Here is a 14,279-nt window from a genome sequence, read left to right on the forward strand (position 1 = left end):
TCTTTCTAATAATGTAAATAGGTTCTATTTCTTCATGCTAGTAAAACCTTTTATTTTTAAACATTTTGCACAATACATTTTCTACTGGACTATAAAATACATAATAAGCTTAAGCTATTAGAAATGTGCCTACTATGAAAGGTGTTCTCCAAAAGTTCCTAGGTTAATTCGGGAACGCTCAGAGTTAAAATGATTATATTATGAGAACTAGAACCTAATCAGTGCACCCAAGTTTTTAAGTGGACTGCCTGGGTGGTAATTATAGGCATGCCACTGTGGGGGTAGGGGAGATGTACCCTTTAAGGGTGCATCTTCTCTCTGGCCCCTTCCTTTTCTCTTTTTTGCTTCTTGAGCTGAGCATCTTTGTTTGGATGGCCCATCCTCTATGATGTGCTGCCTCATCTTGGGTCCAGGGCTATGGAATTGGCTATTCTCGAATTGAACTTCTAAAACCTTGAGCAAAAATAAGCTTTTCCTCCTTTAAGTTGTTTTTGTCAGGTCTTTTGGTCACAGCAATGAAAAGCTGAATAAAACCAAAGATATTTTAGTGGTTTGACTTATGTCAATTACGGTTATGTCAAGTACCCTACAAAGACATGCCTTTTTCTTGTCTGGATTATACCATGTAAATGACTTTTCAGTTCTCATTGAGTCTGCTTATCTTCTGTAGTTTTGGGGTTTTTTGTCTGTTTGTTTTAATAATTCCTTTCCTGAATTCAATGCAGACTTTTTGGAGTCTTTTTAAAATGTGTTAATTAGGGCTCAATAATTCTTGAGTCTGATTTAGAATATGCAGAGATTTTTTGAACTCTTCTGTCTAATAATTTATGTCTATCCCAGATTAATAACATGTTTTTTTTTTTTATATTCATGTTGGTCTTAAATGTTTTGCACACCATTTTAGGGGGAATAAAAAGGGCCCAGGACAACCTACCTGTCATCATTGGTTGTATTGCCCAGCTGGAGTCTTTGAGAGGATGTGACCCAGGTATGGAGCCAGGGAAGAATCCCACCTTCAGCTGAGGAGGAAATAGCTAATTGAAGAACATCAGTGATTCCCAACCCTTATATTTCTTTTCAACCTGATAAATGTATCCCCTTTCTAGCGAACTATGATTAGGAGCTGGATTGTTTTTCTACTTCTCTTATCTAGCCATTATTCCTGAAGTCTTCATTGTAATTGGTTCTTTATTACTAAGTATACTAACTCTAACTTGTCATAATTAAATTCATTTTTAGAATTCAATTTATGTAGGATTGATTTTTGAAGCTATATTTTTATGCATTTCAAAAGAATGCCTGTTTACTGTAAAATTTCTAAAGAATGTAGTTTAGTTAAAAAGTAAATACCCTCCTATATAACATCCCTCAAACACATTTCCCAATGTAACAATAACAATTGTTTAAACTCATTTTATATATTTTAATCATGAGAAATTGAACACATACTTAAGCATGTGACTATATGTGTTTGCATGTACACACACATGCACATCTATTTTATTCAAATATGATATCCACATTTTATTGAGTCCTTAGTATATGTCAGAAAATACATTATATCAAAGGGGTAAGATTCCAGCCTGTGAAATTTTCCATTTTGAACTAAAATCCTGATCACCTTAGACTTGCTATGTGACTCTTGGTAAATTATTTAACTATTTTGTCCTATAGCTCCTCATCTGTAAAATAGAGGTAATAATAACATCAAGTTCTTAAGGTTGTATTGAAATTAAGATCCACAAAAAATATTTGGAATAAAACCTGCCATTCAGTAAGCATTAATTATTATGATGTTTACCTCATTTAAATTGATTGAGTAGAAACCCTTGAAAGAAAGAATTGTTTTTGTATCAACTTTGTAGATGAGGAAATTGAAGCTCAGAAAAAAATCATAGAATTTTCCCAATGTAACAATGGAGTAGCCTAGGAAATCTGTCTATAAACCCATGCTTTGATTTCAATATTATTTAAATTGAATTACAGGGTATACCATATTCCAGATGCACTAAGTGAATCATAATGTTCTGTTATTTAACATTTTCACTTAAAATATAATAACAAAAGAACAGCTTATTTACATTGACCATTAATTATGTGCTAAGTGCTTTGCATGTGATATCTTATTAAAATACAATTTTAAAAATGGACAAAATGAGATGTAGCTTTAGATAAGTTAAGTACCTTTCTCGCCACCATTTAGTAAATAAGAGCCTGCAAAAGAACTCAGTTCTGCTGACATGAAAGTGCATGCACTTAAGCTCTTTGATTTATTTCTACCAAATGTTAGGCATATTTCTCTGTTAGGGCAAATGAGTCTACTCAATACTGCTTCACTGATATGGAAATTATGGATGCATTATGATTTATTTAACCCATTCTGCTATGATGAACGCACAGTATTTGTGCACTTAAAAACAAATATATAGTATTATGTGTTTATGTCTTTCAAATTTTGCAAGATTATTTCTTTCGGATAACTTCATTAGAAAGGAAAAGTCAGAGTTAAAAAAGAGATTTAAATAATTTCTCTATATATAGTTATAGCAGTTTTCTCACACATCAATAGTATGGGAATGCCTCAGATACGTATTCTTGTGGCAATAGTGCTTGTCCATATTTTTAGCTAGGGTTTCTCAGATGCAGAGAGAAAAAAAATTGTGATATACTGAAAGACTGTTCTTTTGAGAAACAATGAAGAAGTAGGTAAAAGTAGGGGAAGCAGCTAAGCAAGAATGTGGTCTCAGCTAGAGTTTAGCTTCAGTTTCCTCCCTAGAGGGACTCTGAATCTCAAATACCAATAAACGATTGAATGTTGAACATAAACTGCAACGCTGGTAGATACAAAGGGTATTCTTTGGTTAGGTTTTTTCCTCTGGAGCATGTTATACCTCCAAATCTTAACAACAAATACTCTGAGTAGATGAAGAATAGTGACATTATCTGGTAAAGATAAACTAGGAGTTTCCTAAAAGAATCTACTACAGTTTATACCTTACAGTGCATAGATCTACTTATGTCTGACACTAAATAGAAAGACACACACAAGCAATTTTCTAGTGGACGCCCAATGGGTATTCTAAAGTTTAATTTAATTTTGATACTAACTAAAGTAGTTAGTACAGAACCCAGAAGATAAAGACTCAGTCCCAAAAGATTGCTCCCCATTTCAGATGTCAATAGAAAATGTGACCTATAGTTCTGACCAACCAACTATAAATTAGCAGAGTTCAATGACCCATCATTATGTTTTACAATTTGCTAAAATGCCTCACAGAACTGGGAAGCTTTTAACCAGTGTTAACCAGTTAAGCAGACTATTAAATAAAGGGTATGTTAAAGGATACAGATGAAAAAGTACATGGGGAAAAGTAGGTGAGAACATTCCATGCTGTCTCCAGGTGCCATCCTTCCAGCACTTCCATGTATTCAGCCATCCAAGAGCTCTCCAGACCCTGTGCTTTCAGGATTTATGGAGTCTTCTTTATGTAGGATGCTTGATTAACCTTACTGTCAATTAGTAATTAACTCACTTTTAAGCCACTCTCCCCTGCCCATGTGTGAATGAGGAAAGGGATATTTGACTAAACCATTCTACCAGCATATTTGGTTTGCAGACAACTTGTCCCTTATTGAGACTATAAGGGACTCCTTTCCATCATTCAGTCATAGCATTAACATTTATTAATTTGGAGATTCCAAGGGTTTTAGAAGCCAATTTTACAAAATGGGGATGATGATAATATATATAGCATATATATATTCATTTTTCAATATGGAGTATTATATATAAATATTCATACAATATCACAAAATGTCTCTTTTTTTAAAAAAAAAAAAGACTGTCTTTAAATAAATGAAAAACACACTGTCACTAGGAGTAGGGTGATTCCAGCATACCAGATTAAAGGCAGTGGAATTCATATCTGGTTTGCTTCTCATTAGATGGTTCTGCAGAAATATATCCTTATATCAACCAGAATAACAGAGCAGAGTTAAAATACTACATGATTTTATATTGAAGTTATTCATAGCAAATATGAGACACTGTCTTTGGATTGCCAAAAATCATTTTGTGGAGATATTTTGCAGAAATTTTTGATTGAGATAGGCGTCCCCAAAATATTGCTTATTGCTGTTAATGTAATTCTACTAAAATTCCAGAAATGTTCTGAAAATACAACTGATATCTTTATTTACTTACTTTGATAGAAGTCTTTAGGGTAAATTCAAACCAATTAATTTTCTCAGGAGATAGAGGCAAGCTTTACTCAAGTCAACTACTCACATGGCGAAAGCAATGTATTTGAGTATTTTTCTTGAAATCATTTCAGAAAAGAAGAACACAAATCTTTAAAATTTCAGAACATTATCAGAAGTTACTCTGATACCTAATAGTTACAGATGTGAGCCATATGTAAAGACACACGAGAAACAGGAAAGAGTTTAAATTATCATTATTCTAGAGAGAATTTGAAAGATACTAACCAAAGAAGCAGTAACTGTTCTTTGGAATGTTACAGAACAGGGCCTGCCACATAGAGTTGAGGCATCCACGTCAGTTCTTTCTCACAGCTTTTATGACCATTGTGATCACAAAAGAAGGATTTCAAGCACGTAGTTCAGAATAGCAGGCAAAAGTTTGTTACAAAGGATATGAAAAGGAAAAATACGAAAGGAGGACATTCTCAAGGGCAAGAGTGAATCTCTTTCAGAGAGAAGAAGGACAGTGCACACTTCCTGTCCTCCAGTTTTATTGGGGTTCCCAGGAAAGTTTTCAGGTCCACCTTTTGACTGACAGCAGGATAACACTGAACTTCAGTTCCCCTGTGCATGAGAATTCTAGATAATGTTGGCCCATGCTGACCAGTTCTAATTGGAACCTGTTCCTACAGATTTTATGGTGAGGGTGATTATCCTGTTCTCCCCGAGTTCTAGGATCTGGTCTGTGTAAGAGTCACAAAGCCTCTTCTTTCACCATAACTTATCATTTTTGTTAGCATTTTGGGCCTGCATTTCTTCTGCAGATAACAGGTTGTTTGCTGAGGAGTGTAAAGTATCCTATTGACTTAATTCAGGCAGGGCTGCAGGTAAATTGCTTTTTAAAAGAAAGCATGTGGAGGTCAGCACAGTGGGCCCACTTTATAAAATTATTCCCTTAACTTCATGTCACCCCCACTCATATCTGTGTTTTCCTTATCTGATAGTACACATGTCATTTGATAAAGGACAGATGTCACATGCCAGTTAAATTTTATTATTAACAGGTCAACATGTTTAATTTTATAATCTTCTAATAATTATTTTTGAGACATGTACAAATTCCGATTTTATTCTTATGCAATGTGAAGATGTTATAAATATTTCTACAAATTAACAATAGCAAAGAGGTTCTTGCAATGATCTAAATAACAAATAAGTTCAAAAACTGTAGGTGTTTTTCACTATAGAAATCAAATTGCAGGTACATTAACATCCTACTATTTACTTTATGTTAAAATATAATCCCCATGACTCTATTTAAAGGAATGTTCTGTTCTGTTTTGCCAGAATAATTTATAAGAGAATAGAAATAACAATATTCTCTAAGGACTGTATTTCTACACTTAGTATCAGATAAATCATTTTAGTAATGCTTATTTAAAATTTAAAACACTTTTTAATATTAAATACACAGGGGAATACAGTACAAATAAAATCTCACATTCTCTATCACAATTCGAGTATAGAAAAGAAAAATTCTCATAACCATGTGAATAATAGATTGGAAGAAGAGACTTGTTAGAAAATAATTTTAAGTCTTAGGTGAAAGAAAATGGGGGATTTCACTAGAAAAAAAATAAGAACAATAATATTGGGATATTTTAAAGGTAAATAAATTTATCCTCTATTGCAAAGTTCTCCATTTAGCTGTCTGTAGTATAGCATTGCATGTTTTGGATTTGATGTTAGCTGTGTCTCATATTTGTGGTACACTGAATTGAATTTCAAGTTCTAGGACTATCCTTCCTAAACAGCCTAAAAAGCAAGAACTAGAAGTATGACACCATCACGTCACTTTAAGATGATTTTCATAGAGCATTCTGAAAGAAAATTGACAGCAATGAATATATTTTGTGACTCAGATTCCATCTTGTTCTGTTTTGACTGCTCTATGAACTTGCTGATGTGCTGAACAAGAGTTGGTGAGAACAAACACCCTGAGGATTATACAAACCAAACTTTTTGCTAGAATTATGACATAGTCTAAGCTGGTCTGTGCTGGACCAATGAGTTGTAGAAGTAAAGAGTAATTTTTCAATCATATCATAATTCTTAACAAACTATTTGATTCACTTATATTTCTTCATTTAAACCTGAAAAGAATTTTCTAAGCCACTTAGTACCAGCATACTTGGTTTCTCAGAGAATCAGAGCTCTGGGAATTGTGATTCTAAGACCTCAAATAAACACCTTTTGTTTCACATATCTTCTCAGATTCTTTGGATATCAGATACGTAATTCCTAACTAAAACCACATAACCCCTATGTAACTAAAATCTCCTTATAGTCACTTGTCTGAGCCCACACACAGCAAGGAGTCTACTTAATACTCACAATATTAATAGAGAAATACTGGAGTTGATCCTAATATTTTTCAGTACATAATTATTTTTTACAACTGGGGAATTATTAAGGTTTCACTGAAACTCTTTCTTCAAATTACTAATTTATTAGCAGAAACAATTTGTGTAAATATGTAGTATCATATATATATATATATATATATATATATATATATATATATATATATATATGATCTTTTTGTATCAACAATTAAAATAAAAATGGTTTGAAGAGTTAGCAATGATATTTTCCCCAGGTGTCATATATATTAAATATGACTAAGGAAATATTAATTTATCATATCTTTTCAGAATGTATGCAGCTATAATTATGATTTAGATATAACAAATTAAGATAATTTTAATACTAAACTTGGAACAATTTTGAAGTATATTACTATGAACTAATTATGAAATCATAAAAAGATATTTTTATCTCTAACTCTAAATATAGCTATTTTAGTTGTTCCAAAGTTACCTTGTTTTAGTCAGCTTTTTCGCTGCTGTGATCAAAGGACCTAAAAGAACAATTTGAGAGGAGGAAAGTTAATTTAAAGGCTCATGGTTTTAAAGATCTCAGTTCATAGATGGCTGACATCATTCCTCAGGGCCTGAGATAAGGCAGGACATCATGGTGGAAGACCATTGGCAGAGGAAATCTGCTTAGGACATCACACCAGGAAGCAGTGAAGGAGAGAGACTGCACCCCTTACCATAGGCAAAATATATACCTCAAAGTCACACCCCCAAAGACCCATCACTTCCAGCCATGCCCTATCTGCCTACAGTTACCACCCAGTTAATCCCTTCCAGGGAATTAATACACTGATTAGGTTAAGGCTTTCATAATCCAATCATTTCACCTGTAAACTTTCTCTTTTTTTTTTTTTTTTTGGCATGTCACACACATGAGCTTTTGGGAGACACCTCATCTTTAAACTAGAAATCCTGCCCCTGGCCCCCAAAGATTCATGCCATTCTCACAATGCAAAATACATTTATTCCATTTCCAAGAGTCTCCATAGTCTCAAAAGTTCTAGGGTTTCCCAAAAGTACAAGTCTGAAGTCTCCTATGAGACTCAAGGCAAACTCTCAACATGAGCCCCTGCGAAAATCAAAAGCAATATATAAAGGCTCAGAGTAAACATTTCCATTCCAAAAAGGCAGAAAAAAAGGGGGGGGGCGCTTAGAAAGAAGGGATGGAACCAACAAAAGAACAAAACCCAGCTGGGTAAACAAATTCTGGAGTTCCATATCCAGCATCTGAGGTATATCACATTCTGGTGTTCTCTCCAAAGTTTTGTGTAACTTCATCCCAGTGGCTTTTCTGGTTACAGCCCACATGATCTCTCTCTCTGGCTTGTCTCTGCTCCACTCCTGTAGCTTTCCTTGGCAGACATTCTGTGGAAATGACATTTCTTATTTCTTTTCTCTTTTTTTTTTTTTTTGGTACTAGGGATTGAACTCAGGGGTGCTAAACCACTGAGCCACATTAGGGATGCTTAACCACTGAGCCACATCTCTTGACCATTTTTTGTATTTTATTTAGAGATAGGATCTCACTGAGTTGCTGAAGGCCTTGCTAAATTGCTGAGGCTGGATTTGAACTCCCAATCTTGCTTCAGCCTCCCAAGCCACTAGGATTACAGGCATATGCCCACCAGCATTTCTTAAACTGAGGGTTCTCCACTGCAACTTTGGCCTCTTATCAGCATCACCACATATCTTTTTCCCTCAGGGGCAACCCATAGGGACTCTAACTCTGCAGCACTTTGCCTAACTCCCCAGGCCTTCCTTTGAAATCTCAGTGGAAGTCCCCATGATTCACTAACTCCATCCAGCACAAAGTGGTTGACAGCAAGGTCTGCTGTCATCCTGAGCAGTATCCAAGCTTCCTGGAGCAATGATGGCCGCAGCTTCTGAATGCCTGGATGGCTGAGCATGATGGAACAACTTCCTAGGACTAGTGTGCAAGGAGGGTGCCCTTTAGTGTTTTCTCAAAGGAATTTTTACTTCTATACCCTTGAGCCTGAGATGTGTGTGGTCTTGCCAATTCCTGGGATACCCCCAAGCTATTTTTCATATTGTCTCTGAGCAAAGTCTTTAACATTTATTTAAGGGCCCTAAATTGTTTAAAAACCACAAACTCCATAGCCCCAGTTTTACTACAGTTTTCTGGCCAAACTGTAAGTTTTTTCAAATCTTTTTGCTTTGCTCTATTCTCCTGATTATCATAACAAAGTTGTCTAAAAGTCACTAACAATACTCATGTCACTGTCTGAATACTATGCTGCCTAGAAATTTCTTCACCAGATTAAGAAGCTCATCACTTTTAAATTCAGCCTCACAAAAAGTCCCAGGAAATGAGCAAAATGTAGACAACTTCTTAGCCAGAGCATAACACAAATGGCTTCTAGTCCAATTTCCAATAGAGTTCTCCTTCTCCTCTGAAACTTCATGAGCCTGGTTCACAGTCCTAACTGGCATTCTGGTTTTTTGACATCCCACCAGAATTGCCTATTAAGCTCCACTTATAACAATCTAAAAGTTTGCCAACTTGCATTACTAAATTTTTAAAAATTACTCCCACAAATTCCAAAAAGTTCAAAAAGCTTCTGAAATACATGGTCAGTTTAATCACAGCAATGACCTCACTTTTTTGTATCAATTTAGTCAGCTTTTTCTCTGCTATAACCAAAAGACTTGACAAGAACAACTTTAAAGGAGGAACCATTTATTTTGGGACGCATGGTTTCAGAGATCTCAGTCCATAGATAGCTGACTCCATTCCTTAGAGCCCAAAATATAGCAAGACATCATGGTGGAAGGGTATGTCAAGGAAATTAGATAAGGACATGGCACCAGAAAGCATAGAGAGCTACACTCCTCAAGAACAAAATATATACCCCAAAGGCACAACTCCAATGACTTACCTCCTCCAGTGACATCCTACCTACCCCATTCAGTTAATCCCTATTAGGAATTAATGTGCAGATTATATAAAAACTCTCAACCCCATCATTCACCTCTGCATTATTTCACACATGAGCTTTTGGGAGTCACCTCAAATGTAAATTTATAACATTTGTGTCTATTATACATAGACATCTTTTTAAATTATGCATCATGCATATTTTATTTTGATTTTTGTTGTTTCAATTAACACTGTGCATACATATATAATAGTGTATATTTTATATCTGTGCTATCAATATAGAATATACTATATATAAATATATAAATAATATATGCCATTAAAATTACCATTTTGAGGTATTAGTTCAATTTAATTTATACAATTTCCATAAATATTTTCAAATTGAACATTTAGCTTCTTAATAATTTTAAGCATTTCATACATATCTCATGTTACTCTATTGACTGCAATTATTAATATTACTATTCCATCATTTTAAAATAATTTTTATGTTTCTAGAACATTTTTAGCCATTTTTTCATTCATCTGTCTCGTCATGTGAAGAAAGAATCATTCCTTAGGAAATCTACCAATAAAGAAGACTCAGTCAACCCTTAGAACTTAGGTCATAATTGAACTTCCAAAATCATTGCAGTATGTCTTCATTAAATGACTTTGTTTCCTCATCTGGGAAGAGCATTCCTCAAGGCAGCTACATAGGAACCCTAGACTCAGGGCCATTTCAGATATCTGCTAAACACAGATTCCTGGATTTCACTCTAAGTCTCCTTAAGTTGAATTTATGGGGAAAGAATTTTAAAAACTTCATTATTACCAAGTTTTCTGGTAACTTTTCTGACCATTACTAATTGAAAATTACTGCTGTTTTTGTATCTAAGTGACTGGAAACCTTCTTGGTAAAATTAATCCAACTTTATACAATTTGCCTCAACATGATCCCTATCATCCACACAAACATTTCCCATTTTATTTGATTATTGATTAAATCATTGGTTATCTCATTTTATTTAATCTTGTCAATTACATTATTTGGTCGTTATGGTTTGGGTCTGAAATGTTCTCCCCAAAGTCACGTAATGAATATTTGTTTCTCAATACAGCAATGATGAGAGGTGGGGTTTTGGGGAAGTAATTTATTTTTGAGGGCTCTGACCTACCTCAACAGTGGATTAATCCATGGAGAGCTGAACAGAATACTGGGAGGTGGTGGAAACTAGGTAGGTGGGGCATGGTTGGAGGAAGTTTGTCAGTGGACTTCTAACCATGGTCTGTTTCTGACTGCCTGTCTCTCTCTTTCTCTCTTTCCGCTTCTTGGGTGCCATGAGCTAATCCATTTGCCTTCACCATGCACTTCCTCTCTGATGTTCTGCCTCAATTCTAGCCCAAAGCAACTGAGCCATCCAAAACTAGACTGAAACCTTTGGGACAAAATAAATCTTTCCCTTTCTTAGTGCTTTTCTGAGGTATTTGTAACAGTGACAGAAAGTTGACAGAAATTTGGTACTCAGAAGTGGGGTCATTTCTGTGACTATACTTTGTAGTTCAGAAGCTGGTAGAAATGTTTATAGGGAGGATTAAGGGAGCGTTTTTGGATTTATGCTGGAGAAGGTTTATAATGTTTTAAGCAGAACTTAATGTATGATTCTGGTGTGAGCTCAGGGAGCCCAGAAGATCAGTAGGAATGCAGACAGGAAAGACTATACCCACAAGGTTTCAGTTGGCAATGACATCCGTGTTAAGGTGAGAGAAATTGAACTCCTACATTTTGATTTTTTTTTAATTTTTTTTTTTTGTCAGAGGAAGTGGCTTCCACACTGTCAGTGTCAGTGGAATCCCCAGCACCCATTGAGGTATCGGCCTGTCCACTTCTCCCTTCCCTCAGGGACTATGTCCTTTTATCAGGGTACTATACATTGAGGAAAAAAAAAATCTTGAGATAATTAATGTTCATCTTTGAAATGTTTCTAGTTGAATTCCTAAAAGCAAAAGTTGGATGCACTGGCATATTAGTGGAATTATTTGGGCAAAGGGAAAATCTACCCTTTGTAAATTTTAAGTGGATTTCCTCCAAACTTTCAGGAATGTTATACTAAAGGCATATGCCTAGAGTATACATTTATTTGAATATTTTAAATGTTGTTTTTGTGATTGATTTGAAATTGTGTACTGAACAACTTTAATTTGTTTCCCTTAAGAATTCAGTGGTTTATGGTAGGCCTCATGCTATCAGTTTCCATTGATGATGGGTTTTATAACAAACAAATATAGAAGAATCAGAATTATATTAATTTTACAGATGTATTTGAGGATGCACTCCAGTACTCTAATGTTTTCTTTATAAAACCTATTGGAAAATATCTCTTCCCTTCATGCTAGTAATAAGAAAAATATTTTGAACAATGGCTTGATTCTGTGTTAGGACATAATAAATATTAAATATAAGCTTATCTTCCTTTTTTGTCACTATTTAAGGAAAAATAATTTGGCCACCTATAGCCCAAATATAAGAAACTACTTGGTGCAATTTTGCATTCCAATATTTTCATTGTGTCTTTTCTCTAATCCTTTTTACTAGTCTCAAATCAATTTATTTTTTAGTATGTTATTTACTTTTTAAAATGTTCTTAAATTATTTTTTGGAATAAAATTTAAAATAAACTATTTTGAATGAAATTTTAGTAGTATTTTTTGCAGCTTCAACAACATTGTCATTTAAATATTTTTATTTAATAGACAAGTATTTGCATATTGTGTTGTTCCAATTTGCATTTATTTGATGAAGTTATGCGAAATATGGTTCAATTAGCTTTCTTTTTACAAGAAATTTCCATTTATGTGTGTTTAGATGTTTCTTTTGTATATATATAATAGGTAGGTAGATAGGCAGGCAGATAGAAAGAATGATATAATGATAAATTAATTCCATTATGATGTATATTGTCTTATTTGATATATTTGTTTTATAATGCTAATTTTCTTTGAACAATATGTTTTAATTCATATGCAAGAAAATATTTGTTGTTGTTTTCTGCAAATGCTAATTACTTTTAAAATATTTCTTAATGATAGGCAAAATATTATAAGCATTTAAAAATAAGAGCCAATGCAAAACTCCTGAAACTTATATAGTATCATGTTGTACCATGAATTCAAATATTATGCATGATCATAGAAACTGCTAGTAGACAACTGCTTTACCCTACAATTTTTAAATGGAATGTTGTTATAGCAATGATACACGATTGAGAAAAACCAATATATTTGAATATATGAAGTTAAAATGGCTACTATTTCATAAAGGTTAAAGTCAATAATGTACTCATAAAAACTCCATGTTATATAAAGTGTATATAAATTTATGATGATGGATCTACTATGTCGTTGAAGGAAACATAAATGCACTACTTAAAAGGAATGAGTCTTGTGTACTTTAGTCTAGAATGTCTGTGGTTTCTTTGATTTGTTATTATAGGAATAATCTTAATTAAGGCCATAACAACATATGGGCATGAAGTGGAAGATTTGTATGTCTGAGTGCTACTAAATGCATGAGTAATCCTTTTCCCATGACTTGAAATTAACTTTACACAAAACCAACTTCACAGCCATGTTGCCTGCGATTGGAAGAAATTATGCTTCTAACTTGAAAACCTTATCCTTTTAAGAGTTCTACCAAACTGTACCAGAATATTCTCCTAATAATGCTGTTTTCCTTTGCTACCACAGGTTTTTGGTAAGTTCATTTGTAGATTTTCAATGGAATAAGTTTTAAAATTCTCTGCATGTACTAGTTATGCAAAACTACCCCACCTCAACTAACCCTGATAGGCACCATCTTCTTCCTCCTGTACGTTTCCTTCTGGCCTGTATTATAACTGGATTATAAATTATTTGTTTGTAGGAAACCTCCCTTGTTTATTAAAATATAAACTCCATTAGGGCATAGAATATATTTTTGTTGTTCCTACTTTGTCCCTACTACATAAAACAGTGCCTGACACACAGTAATCACTCTATAAATATTTGCTGAATGAATAAATACATTCTGTAGAATTCTCCAGAGTACATCCAAATAATAGATTGACTATAAGTAACCAGAGACCTAGTTGAATACAAAAATATAACTCTATTTGATATGTCATATGAGAGGAGAACAATGCAGTTGGATGTTTTCCTATCTCTTATATGGAGAAAATTTTATTAAAATGAAATGAAGACATAGTTTAGGCACCATCTGGACTCAGACCTTTACACAGCCATTTATTTACTCTGTGGTTCAGAATAAGCATTCACTTTTCAATTAAAAATGCTGCCTCATGGATTATTACAAGCAAGTAAAATATAATGTTTGCAAATATGTAGAATATATAGGTGCTCATCAAATGTAAATTTTGTACCTTTTCATATGTGTATAAAATGCTACACATAACACTTTAGGACAAGCCAAATAATTTCCTTATTATTCCATGAGGAAGATCATGCATATAGTTTTCTCTAGGATTTATAAAAATGAATATTAAAATTATTATGCATGAAAATTGATATCACAATTCAAAATTAAAAATATATTATTTTGGGGCTGGAGATGTGGCTCAAGTGGTAACGCACTCGCCTGGCATGCGCAGGGCGCTGGGTTCGATCCTCAGCACCACATAAAATAAAATAAAGATGTTGTGTCCACAGAAAACTGAAAAATAAATATTAAAAAAATCTCTCTCTCTCTCTAATATATATAT

The sequence above is a fragment of the Marmota marmota genome, unplaced genomic scaffold, assembly GCF_001458135.2.
Source record: "Marmota marmota marmota unplaced genomic scaffold, marMar, whole genome shotgun sequence".
Taxonomy (NCBI): domain Eukaryota; kingdom Metazoa; phylum Chordata; class Mammalia; order Rodentia; family Sciuridae; genus Marmota; species Marmota marmota.